The sequence below is a fragment of the Dermacentor silvarum genome, chromosome 9 (assembly GCF_013339745.2).
Source record: "Dermacentor silvarum isolate Dsil-2018 chromosome 9, BIME_Dsil_1.4, whole genome shotgun sequence".
In the NCBI taxonomy this organism is placed as follows: domain Eukaryota; kingdom Metazoa; phylum Arthropoda; class Arachnida; order Ixodida; family Ixodidae; genus Dermacentor; species Dermacentor silvarum.
In genome coordinates this window covers 66,295,413-66,309,961 of record NC_051162.1, presented here as the reverse complement: position 1 = coordinate 66,309,961, position 14,549 = coordinate 66,295,413, and the positions used below count along the sequence as shown (strand labels likewise).

Below are 14,549 nucleotides of genomic sequence, written 5' to 3'. Positions count from 1 at the left end.
AGATGTTCGTTCGCACTGCATTTTGCACAAGTCTGACGGCCTCGGCAGTTCTGTGAACTGTGGCCAAATCTTTGGCATTTAAAGCAACGGAGAGGGTTGGGGATGAACGGCCTTACTCTGAGTTTAATGTAACCTGCCTCGATGGTTTCTGGCAGCACACTGGAACCGAATGTGAGTATTAGATGCTTTGTGTAAATTTCTTTACCATAACGCCTCATTCTGATTCGTATTACATTGATTACGTTTTGTTCTTTCCATTCTTCCAGAAGTTCAGCTTCGGTCAGCTCCATGAGATCATCATCGGAAATCAAACCGCGGATGGTGTTCATGGTGCGGTGTGGGGTAACTGAAATGGGTATGTCCCCGAGAGACACTAGGTTAGATAGTTTTTCATGTTGCTTTTTGTCGTGAAGTTCCAAAAGAAGGTCGACACTTGCCAGTATGGTTGCCTTATAGCCTGGGCCAATTGTCTGAGTTAGACTTTTGGAAACGAGGAAAGGCGAGATCATTCTCGTTGTCTTTCCTGGTTTCTCACAGTGTATTACTTGATATCGGGGAAAATTCTCAGTGTTATGGCCAAAAAATTTAAATACTTCTTCGGTGCGCCCTCGTTTCTGAGGGCGATCAGAGAGTTTAGGAAAGGAGCTATCCATAGAAAATTTGCAGTTTTCGGCAGTAACGCCAGCCGCCCACCGTGGAGCCCAACAAGGGGACGCCACAGGTCTTATAAAAATAAGTCCTGCGCACGCCAGCCATACGTCACCACTATAACCGAATATGAAATAACCTAGGTCGGCTACTCACACAGGGTTAACCCTCGCTGCCAAGAAGATCGGAAGGAATATAGAAGAGAGTAGAAGACAGGAAAGATGAAAAGGCGAGAGACAAAGACGAAGATTGGAGAGAGAGATAGGAAAAGGCAACTACCGATTTCCCCCGGGTGGGTCAGTCCGGGGGTGCCGTCTACGTGAAGCCGAGGCCAAAGAGGTGTGTTGCCTCCGCCGGGGGGCCATAAAGGTCCAAACACCCGGCTTCGGCTCAACCTCCAGGATCCCCTTTTCCCCGGAAACGGCTAAGCCACGCAAGGTTAAGCGCGGGAGGGTCCAACCCTCTTGTGCTCGGGTACGTGGGGGCGAAACTCACCAAACGCCTGCTTGCGCAGACGCCCCTGCGGGGATTTGCAAAACTTATAACTAGGCCCGGAACGTAAACATTTTGTCGCACTTACTATGAACCATCTTCCCTTTCCACGAACTATAAATCTATTGTCCGCATTTCGATGGGGGCGAAATGCGAAAACACCCGTGTACTTAGATTTAGGGCACGTTAAAGAACCCCAGGTGTTCCAAATTTCCGGAGTCCCCCACTACGGCGTGCCTCATAATCAGATCGTGGTTTTGGCACGTAAATCCCCATAATTTAGTTTAATAAACCTGTTGTTACCAACAGTATGTCGGGACACTGGGAAGCATAGCTGGAAGTGGCCATATCACACGCTCTGATCCAATCTCATTTAACTTCGCACAGGGAGTGTTCATAGCGTACCACCAATTTTCGCTAGATATTTTCTTGTTGGCATTTTCAGTTCTGTCAAGGCAGTGGGCTCAATTGTGCCCGGCTCGTTAGGCAGGCTTATAACGCACTATAGAGTGCTTGTATATGTAATTTATTGCGAAAGTCCCAATTACCATTTATACTGAATTTTACTTACACATCAAACGTTACCTGGTCCTCAAAGTCACAAACTATAAAGAAGCTGCTTCCTTTATTTTAGTCACTACACCATGCTAACAAGTAAAAAGTACAAAGTAAAAAATCAGGGTTCAATCATTATTCGTAACGCTTCTACATGAGCCAGAAACGTTAAAACTTGGCAACGCATTGCACATAGAATGCTGTCTATTCGCCAAATTATAAAGTTTTTGCAACACAGAGTTCTTTTAGGACATTGGAAAACTTAGCTATAATAACGGCAGCGTGGTACTTTAGAATACTTGCTTACAGTTTTTTAAAAGCTGTATTTGATGAACACGCATTTACCATCGCAAATAAACTTGGCGTATTGTTCCCCCTATGTTCACAAAAGTTGACTTCAGTTGTAGTTGTAACTATGACAGCGCAGCTCTGTATTCTATTGGAAGAGACGAATTTAACCCAGTCATTTGGAACGTTGTCTACATACATACATACATACATACATACATACATACATACATACATACATACATACATACATACATACATACATACATACATACATACATACATACATACATACATACATACAGTACATATCTACTACATCTGCAACATATCTACATACGCAGTCTACATAGCTACACTGAACATTGTCTACGTACGGTATATACAGCGTGGTCCCCTGTTCTTTCTCTTGTCCCTGTCCGTTTACTCTAGTAATCATGATGCTCGTTACCAACTAGCCCAACCATCTGCCTTATCTACATATTGCCCATACCATGCCCTTAATTTTCCTCAGATATAAACAAGATGCACAAAAACACATGGGAAAACAAGGGTTTAGTAATTATCGGCAACACTTGAATTGAAGCATTCTCCATATTGTCACGGAATTTAAAGTCCGTATCTCGTGCAGTTGTTTTTGGAGTCCGGAAATATTTCGACTAGCGGCAGTACGACACCCTGGAACACTTCAATGAGTAACTTAAGTTTCTACAAACGCTGTAATGAACCTACATAGATTAAACAAATATCGCTCGTCACTCAGAACATTGCTTCATACTTCGAATAAGTATAAACACCGTGTCACGGGTAGCTTACCGAGGATACCAGGGGGAAACAACTAAGTACCGTGTATAAAGCAGAAAAATTTGGAGAAAGCGAGTATTCAGTAACGGTTTTTTGAGCACATAAGCAACCTACACAGTTCAAACTTTCGGTACACGTCACCAAAAAGTGGCTTTCATTTCTCCAAAATCTAAAATATCTGCTGCTATTCCTCCTGCCGGAAAACGAGCAATAGTGTAGCTCTTATTTAGAAACAGCCTGAACACGAAATCGAATATATCGGAAGTGACACGCCGGCTTTAGAAAAGCTTTAGTTCAGTGTTGTATTGCAATTTAAATGGCTCTACACGTTCGACGAAAGTCATTTTCACGAAAATATCTACGATAAGTCGTGATTACACAATGAAATTCGACAGTTAGACTTGTAAGTAGTTTAATTAGATTTCTGATGGTGATAAAATACTGATACTGCAACGCTATGTAGACTATTTCTGGACCGAGATTCAACAGTTCCAGCATTTCATAATATAACAATTTCATGCCGTAAAAGGCACACCAATCGTTTGTCGTGGCTGATTATAATACTTTATCCAGACCTCTCTATTCCCTCGCCCGCAGGTTAAATATAGCAAGCCGATTGCATTTTCAAATACGCTTAGGCGGTCCCAAGAAACTGGGCATGGTGCAAGTAGCGCAAGCGGCAATTTGATATGACGGGAACTGTCCACTGCCAGAACCTTTTCCGCAATGTGAGAACGTGTATGGCGAATCCCACGTGTCGACCGCGCTACAGCGCGTCACGAAGAGGCACAAAAGACAATCCTCGCTGCCCAAGCAGGGGATACGTATCAAAAAAAGCATTACTTACGTTGCCACTCTATTAGGAAAATTAGCTTCAGCTGTAGTTTTATTGGACTTGCTGGCGTGCAGCCGAAAGTTCCCGCTTTCAGAATTGGGGGGGGCAAGTGCTCCACTGCTCCCCCCCCCCTATGGTAGATACGCCTGTGTGTGTTGATGTATCCCATTGGCATATCACAGGTGAATAAAATACTTTGGCAGCGCTCTGTCATAAGTGCTGAATTCTAGAGACTTCTACGGTACCTAGTCATTGTGTGTTGCTACAAAGTGCACAAACCCGAAGATTAGTGTGACTGCTTTATTATGCCTAGAGCAAGCTCTTAAAAATTTATATAAAAACGAGCCCCGACATGAAAAAAAAAATTAGTAGCCCTTCCCCTGTCGAGGAAATGGGCGTAAGCCAAGCTTGTCGTGTGTTTCTTCGGTGTTCCACCGAACGAATTGCACTCACGAGTACCACGTTGTGCTCGAACCACAACCGTTCACACGCACTGCAGCTGGCTCCGAATTGCGGTTGAGAAACTCGCGTTGAAACCTGGCCGTCGCACCGGGCAAGTTCGCGCTAGCTTGCCGATGCGTCAACACCTTTGTCGGGTTCCTGGAGGGCCAGACGACGCTGACATGTTGCCTGAGCGTCGCGTTCCCGCAAGTCAGGGTCGGCGGCTCTTCGCTGACGTTTAGCGTCAACATCGCGCTCCCTCAACTCGGGTTCCGCGGCTCTTCGATGACGCTTCGCCTGGGCTTCGGAGACCCTCACGCTAGAATCGGCACGTCGACGACGTGGCCTTTCCCGGGGGCGTTCATTCTGGATGGATTTCCATGAAATTTCTTCAAAATTAAATCTGTCCGTTACCTGAGACATGGAATGGCTCATACCCCCTTAAAGCAATGGCTGACAGCCCTGTAAAAGCGGCCTCTTCCTTACGACGACAGAAGTGAAATTCTACGCTGAAATGATTAGCGGCAACGCAGCCAGCTGTAGAAGGAGACGAAGACGAGCGCGGGAGCAGGGGCACGAGCGCGTGCTGACCCCCTGTGCATATAAAACCCCGCTCTTAAGGGAGCGTATGGAGAACCGGCAGTGGCTGAATCGGTCTCACAACTCGGAGGGCGATGGTCCCAATCTGCAGCGGGAAGAGCGTTTTTTTTTTTTTTTTCGCGCGGCTTGAGAGTTTGCGGTGACACCTACAAACGGCACCGAGACTTGTGAGGCAATACAAGCTTCGCTTGAAAATCACGATATACAAAAAGCTCTCAATGCGACACACTTCAGGAAAGCCTTTCTGATTACTGGGTGAGCCTTTCATGTTTTGGTGCATATGTATAGGGCTTGTTTACAGAAACCAGCTGTTTAGAATAAAAGAATCCGAAAAAATAGTTGTCACACTTAAAGTATATGGTATCGTTTATCAAATAAAGCACACTCACCACCTAAATGTTGGGGACCGCGCAGTACAAAACAACTACTTGAAGCTTGTACAATTTCGTAGGCTCCTCCAATCTTCGCTATAAGCTCATTAGAACCTGAAAAAAATTGCGATGTTTCTGTGTTTCAGTATATATTTTTCAACATACTGATTGTCAATAGCCGTCAGTGTATTATGTCTGTATAACTTTTAAAATTCATTATGATGTACAAAAACAACGACGGTAGCTCACACAGTATAGATTTGGAAATGTCTGCATGTCAAAAAATATCAATTATATCTGGCGTAATTACGAAACATGAAAGATAAATGCAGGGTACATTAGTATCACGTGGAAAGAAATGCGACATCCCACGATCAAAGATGAAAAATACAGAACCCTTCCTCTACTGTGAAGATGGAAGCCAGCGAAGCTGTGACTACGGTGGGTCTGCTGTAGTGAACATTGCTATAGCGAATATAAATATAATCATTATTGATTCTATTGAGCATCTTCGGCATGTTCGTCAAAAAATGCCAGGCCTGCGTGGCACATTCAGCACAGTCACAGCGTAAGCTAGACCAGCGTTTCGACAGTAATACCTAGTAATTTGTGTGAATGCGTCAGGAACGCGCTTGGGAGGCCGTTGCGCGTGCAAGCCGACGCGTTCCATCGCCGATGGCTAGCGCCGTTCGGCCCAGCCAAGCAGCCGACAATGCAACTACGGCTGTCACACTCGCTCCCATTGCAACGCGCCCAATCTAGCGCAATCAACATGATCCCGCGCATGATGATGATGATGATGATTTATTGGCATCCCCTTTGAAACGGGGTGGCGACAAATAGTCACCTAGCCTGCTTGATTTAATCAGGTATACTATACATGTTCTTTATCTTGCATTTTTGTATACCTATCATTATTTTTCTTTTCAAAAATTTACCTTGTACCGCTGTCTATGATTTTAAGAGATCAGGTCGCATCCATCTTTTCCCTGCTTTTTTTCCACCAGTACTCTAATCGTCTCTTGCTGATCTCTACGGCTGATCTGTTTATGTTTCCTTCCACTTTAAACCCAAGCGCTTCTGGGAGTTGCACGTTACCTACGGTTCTCGCTGGGTGGATCCCGTCGCATTCCATTAGGATGTGCTGAGTGGTCTCTGGATCTTTACTGCAGCATACACATGTCTCATCTAATTCCGAATATTTGTTCCGATATGTTTTCGTCCTTAGGCAACCGGCTCGAGCCTCAAATAGCAAGGCACTGCCCTTTGTGTTATCGTACAGATTTTCCCTTCTAATTTCTTTCTTCTCATTCTTGTAAATCTCCATTGTCCTTTTCGTTTCCATTCTTTGCATCCAATTCACGGTCTCTATTTCTCTCACTTTCTTTCTGATGACCCCTGGTTGTCTATTTACAGTTTCGATTATCCTGTACTTGGTTGCCAACTTCCTTGACCTCTTCCTCCATTCTGTGTCCACGCTTTTCATGTAGAGATACTTGTGCACTTTAGCCGCCCATTTATTTTCATCCATGTTCCTGAGCCTTTCTTCAAAACTAATTTTGCTTTGTGCTTCTCTGACTTCAAAAGAGGCCCAACCCATGTCTCCATGCACTGCCTCATTTGTCGTATTACCGTGTGCTCCCAAAGCCAACCGGCCTACTGATCTTTGGTTAACTTCCAAACCCGCCAATATATCCGATTTTAAGCATATAATGGCATTTGCGAATGTTAGCGCTGGCACCATTACTCCTTTCCAGATTCCACGCACCACCTCATACTTATTGTGGTCCCACCGTGCTCTGTGTTTCATTAATGCTGCGTTCCGCTTCCCCTTTATTTTCAGATTATCTTGGTGGTTGCTTGAGTAATGCCTTCCTTCGTTTATGTGTACGCCGAGGTACTTATATTGCTTCACTATGGGTATTACTTGCTGTTGAATTGACACCACGAAGTTACTCGTGTGTTCATTAAAGATCATAATCTCTGATTTCTTTGTGCTAAACTTAAGGCCTAGATTTGTCGCTGCGTTCCCACAGATATTCGCAAGTATCTGTAAATCTTTTTTATTGTCCGCTAGTAGCACAATGTCGTCTGCGTACATCAGTCCAGGGATCTTCTGTTGCACCATTTGTCCATTACGCATGTAGGATAAATCAAAACCTAATTCGCTGTTTTCCAGTCGTCTTTCTATGCCCTTGACGTAAAGCGTGAACAACAATGGTGACAGAGGGCATCCTTGCTTCAATCCTTGGTGAATTCCCACCATTTCATTTCCTTTTCGGCCTTCCCATGCCACTTGTACTTGGTTGTCTCGATATATCTCCCTCAGCAGCTCCACGAAATCGTCATCTATGCCTTCGTATTGAAGAATATCCCACAACAATTCCCTGTCTACGTTGTCATAAGCTCCTTTAATATCTAGAAATGCTATCCATAAAGGTCTTTTCTGAGCTACTGAAATCTCTATGCACTGAGTTAGTACAAACATATTGTCTTCTAAGCGTCTGCCTGGCCTGAACCCATTCTGTAGTTCCCCCAATACACCGTTTTCCTCCACCCACTTCGACAGTTTTAATTTTATGGCTTGCATTGCCATTCTATATATCACCGACGTTACTGTAACTGGCCTGTACGAGCTCGTCTTATCCTTATCTCCTTTGCCTTTGTAGATAAGATTCATCTTGCTTTCACGCCATCCAACGGGAATATTCTTTGTTCTAATCACTTGCTCTATGGCATTAGTCAGCAGTGCCTTGCTTTTTGGACCGAGGTTTTTGACTAGCTGTATTGGGATTTCATCGGGTCCTGCTGCCGTGTTGTTAGGGACATTTTCTGCTGCCTTTTTCCAATAAAAGCTTTCTATGCTGAATTTTGATCTCTCAGGCCTCTCTGTTGTTGCTGGATCTGTTGTCTGAACTACGCTTTTTCTCGTACCGAAGTTATGCCTGATAACGTCTGTGATGTACCGCAGCGCATCATCGCCTTCATAGATGTTACCGTCTTCATCCCTTATAGCCGTTTGCGAGTTTCTAGTTGGAGCTCCGAGTGCTTTTATATCGTTCCAGAATCTTTTTGGGGCGCCTTTGTCTCTTTTGTGAATGTTATGCACCCAACGTTCACTTGCGCATTTAATTTTCTCTTGCACGAGCTCACTCGCAACCCTTTTCTTTTCTCGGTACGTATTCCATCTAAGGAGCACCTCTTCTTCTTGTAATCCCAACTTTTTGGCTTCTCGATGAACCCTAGATGCCTCTTTACGCTCTTCTATAGCTTGTTTAATTTCCTTGTTCCACCACTTACGTGGTTTCCTCTTTCCAATCCAACAATTGTATTGCCGTGTCCGCCTTATTTCATGCTGCATAACCTCCACCAGTTCCTTATATTCCCAGACTGCTGTAGGAAAAGCCTTAATTTTCTTCTCTATGTTGTTTGCGATCTCTGTTATTTGCTCGTCATTCATTTTTTAAAAACTCTGAGGCTATTGGTTCATGTTCTGCGCTGGTATCTCTCCCAAACTTTAATGCTAAACGTCTATGATCGCTTCCCAGGCTATTTTTTCCATTTTCGTCTATTATCATTTGGTCCAGTTGTTCGTAGACCATTTCTGAGACTAAGGCGTAGTCGATACATGACTGCCTGTTTCCGCATTGCCACGTTACCTGTCCATGACACTTATTCTCCCTGTTAACTACTATAAGGTTCTGTTCATCACACAAATCCAGCACTAGAGAGCCGTTGTAATCAGTATATCCGTCTAAATCGTCCATGTGCGCGTTCATATCTCCCACTAATATCACCTGGCCCGAGTTACTGAACTCATTAATATCGCTTCTAATGCAATCGACCAATTCCTTATTTTTTTCCCTGCTATCACTACGTGTCCACAGGTAAGCTACTCCCAGCCACGTCTTTTTACCTTGCCATGTACCACTAATCCATAAATGCTCTTTACATGTCTCGTTTACCCTTCGCCACTTCAGACCTCGCCTAATTAGTACGCCTACGCCTCCGCCTTTCCTTGACCCGGTCATTCTGTTGCACCCTTCCCATACAAAGTTGTCAATAACAGGCGGCTGCTCCAAATCTCGTAGATGCGTTTCGGCCAAGGCGTACACACTAATCGCTTCCTCATTGAGTTGCGTTTGAATTTCCAGCCATTTTTCCTGCTTACGACCACCCTGCATGTTAATGTAGCAAATTTTACCTTCTCTATTCTTATCCTTTCTGCGTCTTTTCCTGACTCCTGGTCGCCTAATTCTGCCCTTTACTGGTGTTTCGCTATGTTCAATACTTAATCCTGCTTCCTGATTGCCTGGGGCCCGCCTAAAAAAGCTACAGCTCGTGCCGCGAATCGATTTCCGACCGGTGTTGCTACACTTTCACTAAAATGTATCCCGTCACGCACAAAAGCGCCTTCGCGGCCTGCTCGGTGCACTTCACGGTTGATGTCAATGACCGTAAAATTCATTGCTTTAGCTAGAGTCCAAATTTCCCTGTTTACTGCAAGAACTGCCCTTTCAATTTTATAACCCTGCCTTTCAACCTCTGGCACCGTGCACACCGCGATTTGTACTTCTTTTGAAACATTCCGCAGGTCGGTGACCCCTTTGGCTATTTGCTTTGTGATTCTTGCTCCTCGTCCGTTCAGTACGTCAATCACTCCGCCCATTATCACCACTAGGTGTCTCTCCTCCATTGTGTCCCACATGCGTTCCTTGGCCTTCGCGATCACCTCTCTAATCGGCTTTCCCGGAAGCGCGCTAACCTGGACTCGTTCGTCTGCCCCTACCCTCTCTGCTATCGCCGGTTCTACTTTACGCATGTTGGAATCCCCAACAAAGACAACTCGACGCTTTCCTTCCCCCTCACCGCCGAAAGCTGCCCCCGAAGTCACAATGCCCTCCCCTCCTTTCTTATTCTTGCCCTTGGCTTTGTTTTCTTCCCCGGCCGCGTCAGTGGTATCCCCTTCGTGACTATCACTGACGTTTGCGCCACTGCTTACCGGCGTGGCGGGTTCGGCTGTCTCTGCACTCGCATCGGAGCCAGCTCCGTTCGCGGTGCTCGCCTCGATGCGTTCATCATTGCTTTGCAGAATGGTGGCGCTCAGCTGGATTTCTGCGTTAGCGAGCTTTTCTTCTGCCTCCTTCCTCTGCTTCTGCTCGATTTGAAGTTCCTTTTCTAGCTTTCCAACCCGCTTAGCTAACTTATCCTTGTCTTGCTCTAGGCGGTCTAGCCGCGACCCTAGCACCTACAGATTTTATCCTACAGATAAAATCTGCACCATTCGCTTCGCGTGCTGATTTAAACCGCGTTTCTTCCAGCGCGTAGGAACGCTCGCACCCAGAACAACGCACGCGTGGGTTCCCCCTAGTACCAACCATCATCTCGTACTAACAAGGCGTAGATGTGGAAAAGAAAAAAAAATTTATTTACCTACTTTTATCTAAGCGAGAAGACCAAGAAAGTGAGAAAGCATTAAAATAATTTATAAAGATTGTTTGGCTAAGCTAACCCTCCTAAAAAAACCAAAAAGTGAAATATAAAATAACAAAACTTATCTCTTTGGCACGCTGCTCCTGCTGCGCTGAAATGGCACCTCGACTCGACACGTCCGCTCCCGTCGGCTTCACTCGTGTCGGGAGCGGACGGACGGGAGCATCCGTAGGCATGTTAGCGCCATCTAGTGGCAGCAAAATTTACAGTGTCTGAAAGGTTGCGTTTGCCGGCGCCTTAACTAGATGGAGCCACCATACCGGCGGAGGCTTGGGACCGCGTTGTTTGCGTTCCGCGTCTGAATCGTATCTCGTCGTCTGCGCCTTTACACCTGCATAGGGCGCGTTTATAGTACATTTTCCCGCTCTCGGATAGCAAGCGCATAATAATAATATTGTGTAACACCAAGTGACCTGCTTTGTATTTGTAAGGGTGTATGTATTGTTGCGAAGAAGGTATTAAAGAAAAAAAAGCATGCGTGGCTCAGTGGTAGAGAATCCACCTCCCATGCAGCAAGCCTGTTTTTAATCCTGGCGGAGAGCGGGTACGTTTTTTCGCATGCGATAGCGGCTACGGGGCGGCGACATCATCGCGTCCCGAAACGGCTATTGAAATGAGCCCAAACAGCTTACGCTGTAATACGCTGTAAAAGCAAGGACACACGGCGTCTTGTTTTCGCCGGGCGCGATGGCCAAGTAGGGCGTTTGCTGCGCCAAGTCCGCCCCATGGTCATAGAATACATACGAGCCAAAGCGATCATTGCCGCCGGCCCTCGGCACACTGCACGGAAGCGTCAGGATCCTGTGAGATCTCTCCGGCTCCTGCTCTCGGCGGCTCATACCCGCATATCCAATGGGGGTAATGAGCCACACGTGATTTCTTTTTATTGCGATAGCAATTATATGGACACTCCAAAGCGGATTTGTGCCGTCGGCGTCGTCATCGCCGTCGGCGTGAGGTTCCGTATGACGTCAACGGCGATGAAATCTTCGCCGCGCCCCGGACGCTGTATGTGCGAGTGAAAAGGTGCGATGGACAACGCACGTCGGAGAGCAAACGCGCGTTCTGCGCCGTGCTCCCTGAAGGGCTGCAGAATCCGCCTTTTTCACGGCGCAACGGTGCATGCGCCCTGCCCTGGCGGATTAGTCGCGAAACGTTTTGGAAGGGTCGCGCGCGCGGCCATGCAGCCCCGTCTCGAGGAAACGTCCCCCGAAAAAAAATGCGCTCGCACGAGCGCTACTGCAAGTGCAAACTCATGCTGTGTACCTCGTTGAAACTTCACTGGTAGCTCGACGTCGGTGCGGTACCGAAAACGTGCGTAGCGTAAGTCTGGAACTCCACTTTTAACAGAAAGCGGTGAGGGCTTCGTCTAGACTGCACAGGGAACCACGTAGTTGCCGCCTTGCATTGATGGCTGTAATAGCAAATTTATCGATAAACCCCTGCGTTACACTTGGACGACACTTAAAAACACGTTGCTGACGAAGACTTCTTGCAGCGTTGGTCCTCGCTTGCTGGTAGTGGCAGCGTGTGCCCGACTTCACGTGTATACTCGTTCAAGGCGCGGTCACACTGGGTCGATACGAGACCGACAAGACGCGCACGCCTACGATTGGCCGACCATTCAGCACTGTGTCGCTGAGACCATTTTATCATACCAGGCCTACAAGACGTAACCGACGAGTGCGAGTTGTCGTACTGCGACGGGCTTTCTTGTCGACGGCACCGATAAAATCAGCGTGCCGACCATCATTCGACCGAACCCCGCGCGATCGGCCGTCGAACCGATAACGCGATACTCGCAACGGCTTCGTTAGTATATATAAATAATCGCGCTCAAAGTGAGTCAAGACATGCCTACGAAGTTGAAATGCACAAAATTCGACCCTGTCAATCCGTACACATGAGTTTGAGCTAATGTTGATCCTGCTGTTCAGCGAAGGTTAATTAGGCCTGGCGCCGTCGAGTTCGCGCACCCGCTATCGGCGGACCGGCACTGAAAAGTAAGCAAGTTATAATGAAGGAAATTGCCTTTATAGTCCAACTCTAGCCTTAGCGATTTGAAATAAACTACCCTTCGCTTCGATCGCCGCGTACACAATAAGCTGCAAGCGGGGACACAGCGCTGTGCCAAACGCCTGTGCCAACATCTGTACGTCACCGTTCCCGTAGGCTGCCGGTCGTATTCGCAATGTAGATGGGTGGGTTTTTACGTGTTGGCATGCTGACACATTTCTTAATTTCTGAGATGTGCTCTTTATCTCTGCGTCAAACCCGAAACAAGAGACGGTACATTCGGCACAGCAGCATAAACAGCCGCTTCGCTCAGTTATATACCAACGGTGTCAGCGATGGCATCCGCGTTTTTGCAGGAGAACAACACGGCCTTTAAATGAGCGCTTATGCGAGCACAGTTTGCTCTAATAATGCTTTATGACACGGGCAAACTAACTATCGCGAAGTTAAAGAAAAGCGAGAATCAGTAATAAATTAACAGCCCAATATTTGTAACTGGATCACAGCCGCCATTGTCTAAGTGGCTCAGCCGCTCATACTGACTCGTCTCACGGTGGACCAACGCGGCTCATATGAGCAGATATGTGTGTTTTATTCTACGTTTTGACATTCTCTCATATCAGCGCCGTTTCATATATGCACCTTTGCCCCATTTTTTGACGCTAACAACGATCTGTGGCTGTAGATGCCGATGTAAACAAGTGCATCGCTTTACTAAATTCGACGCGGAAGGCTGCGCACTCGAAAACATCTTATTTATGTGAAATGGTCTAAAGAATGTGTAAAAAGAATTACAAAAAAACGAGGTGCAAGTGCAGGAGTTAGCGCCAACAAACTCCAAAGCAGCCGCTACGGCAGAGGGAACTCAGCGTGATTTTATCGGCCGCACTGTAAACAAAACAGCACACTCAGGCCTGCTCACCCTACATGTATATAGTTGGTGAGTGCTACATGGATTCCAGGAACGACATGCTGCCCCCCAGAAGCCATTAATAATTATTCGCAATCCACGAAACGCACACACGGGCGCAAGTTCACAAATCAACCGGCGAAAGCCCCAGCACCCTACCAAAACGTTTCCAGCGGCGCGCGGCAGAGGGCAGCACAGGAAAATGAAAAAGGCGGATTAAGCGCTCTTTCCTCCTTTCCATATATAGAGAGCAAACGCGACTTTTTCCGTGGCGCGAAAGGCTGTGGGGGGGACGGGATGGAGGGAGGGGAGGCGAGGTTTAGCTGCGGCACTAAATCCGTATTTATATAAAAACGCCGCGCGCGTTCTGTGCGAACGCGGGCAAAGCGCTGACGGCGTCGACAACGGTTCTGCGCGTTGCTGGTGCTGCTGCATGTCCAAGTTTATACGACTGATAAAAATACTATCCTTACTCCGTATAGCTCTCTACTAATTTGCTATCGCAATTGATGCTTCGCCTTTCGGGTGAAACTGCGACAATTTTTTACCCTCCTCCTTTCTTTATTTTAACAGCGGAGCTGCTTCAGCCGGGCTTAATGTGTCTGCTGAATCCAAAAATCTGGGCCGATCCTGGCGGCAGTGCAGAAAGGGTCTAAGCGCAATGGCGCACACCCCTGTGAACTAGCGAAGCTGAGCCCGGCTAAGTCTAGATAAGCATGGTTGGGACTACTTAAGCTTAGTCTGTCATCGATAGGCGATTTATAGGTAATCAACAGCTAATCAATAATCGACAAATAACCATTAAATTTCGGGAAATGCTGGGGATGACTTGGTAGTGCTTAGCCCAGCTGAAATACGTGACTAGTACCTTGCGATAGCCAATAAATAGCCAATCAATAGCTAATTGATAGTCGACCAATAATCAAGAAATTCCGCGAAAGCATAGCCCGTAAGGTTAGGACCATCTAGCTGCCGATCAGCTCCTCTCTTTCTTTAGCCTTGCTAGTGCAAGCTACTTTAATGTTTTCTAACTGCAAGAGAAACAGGTGGCGACGCGATTTAATTAGCGTGCGTCTCGAAATAGTGCATGCGGTAG

At 46.5% G+C, this 14,549-nt stretch overlaps 1 long non-coding RNA gene across 1 annotated transcript in view; it reads right to left on the bottom strand.

Moving 5' to 3' along the window:
- LOC125940087 (uncharacterized) overlaps nt 1-14,549 on the bottom strand; it is an 80,809-nt gene that overhangs the window by 40,347 nt on the left and 25,913 nt on the right. Inside the window, exon 2 of the long non-coding RNA XR_007463327.1 lies at nt 5,053-5,148. This is a non-coding gene — a long non-coding RNA (uncharacterized LOC125940087). The remainder of the gene's footprint in view (nt 1-5,052; nt 5,149-14,549) is intronic.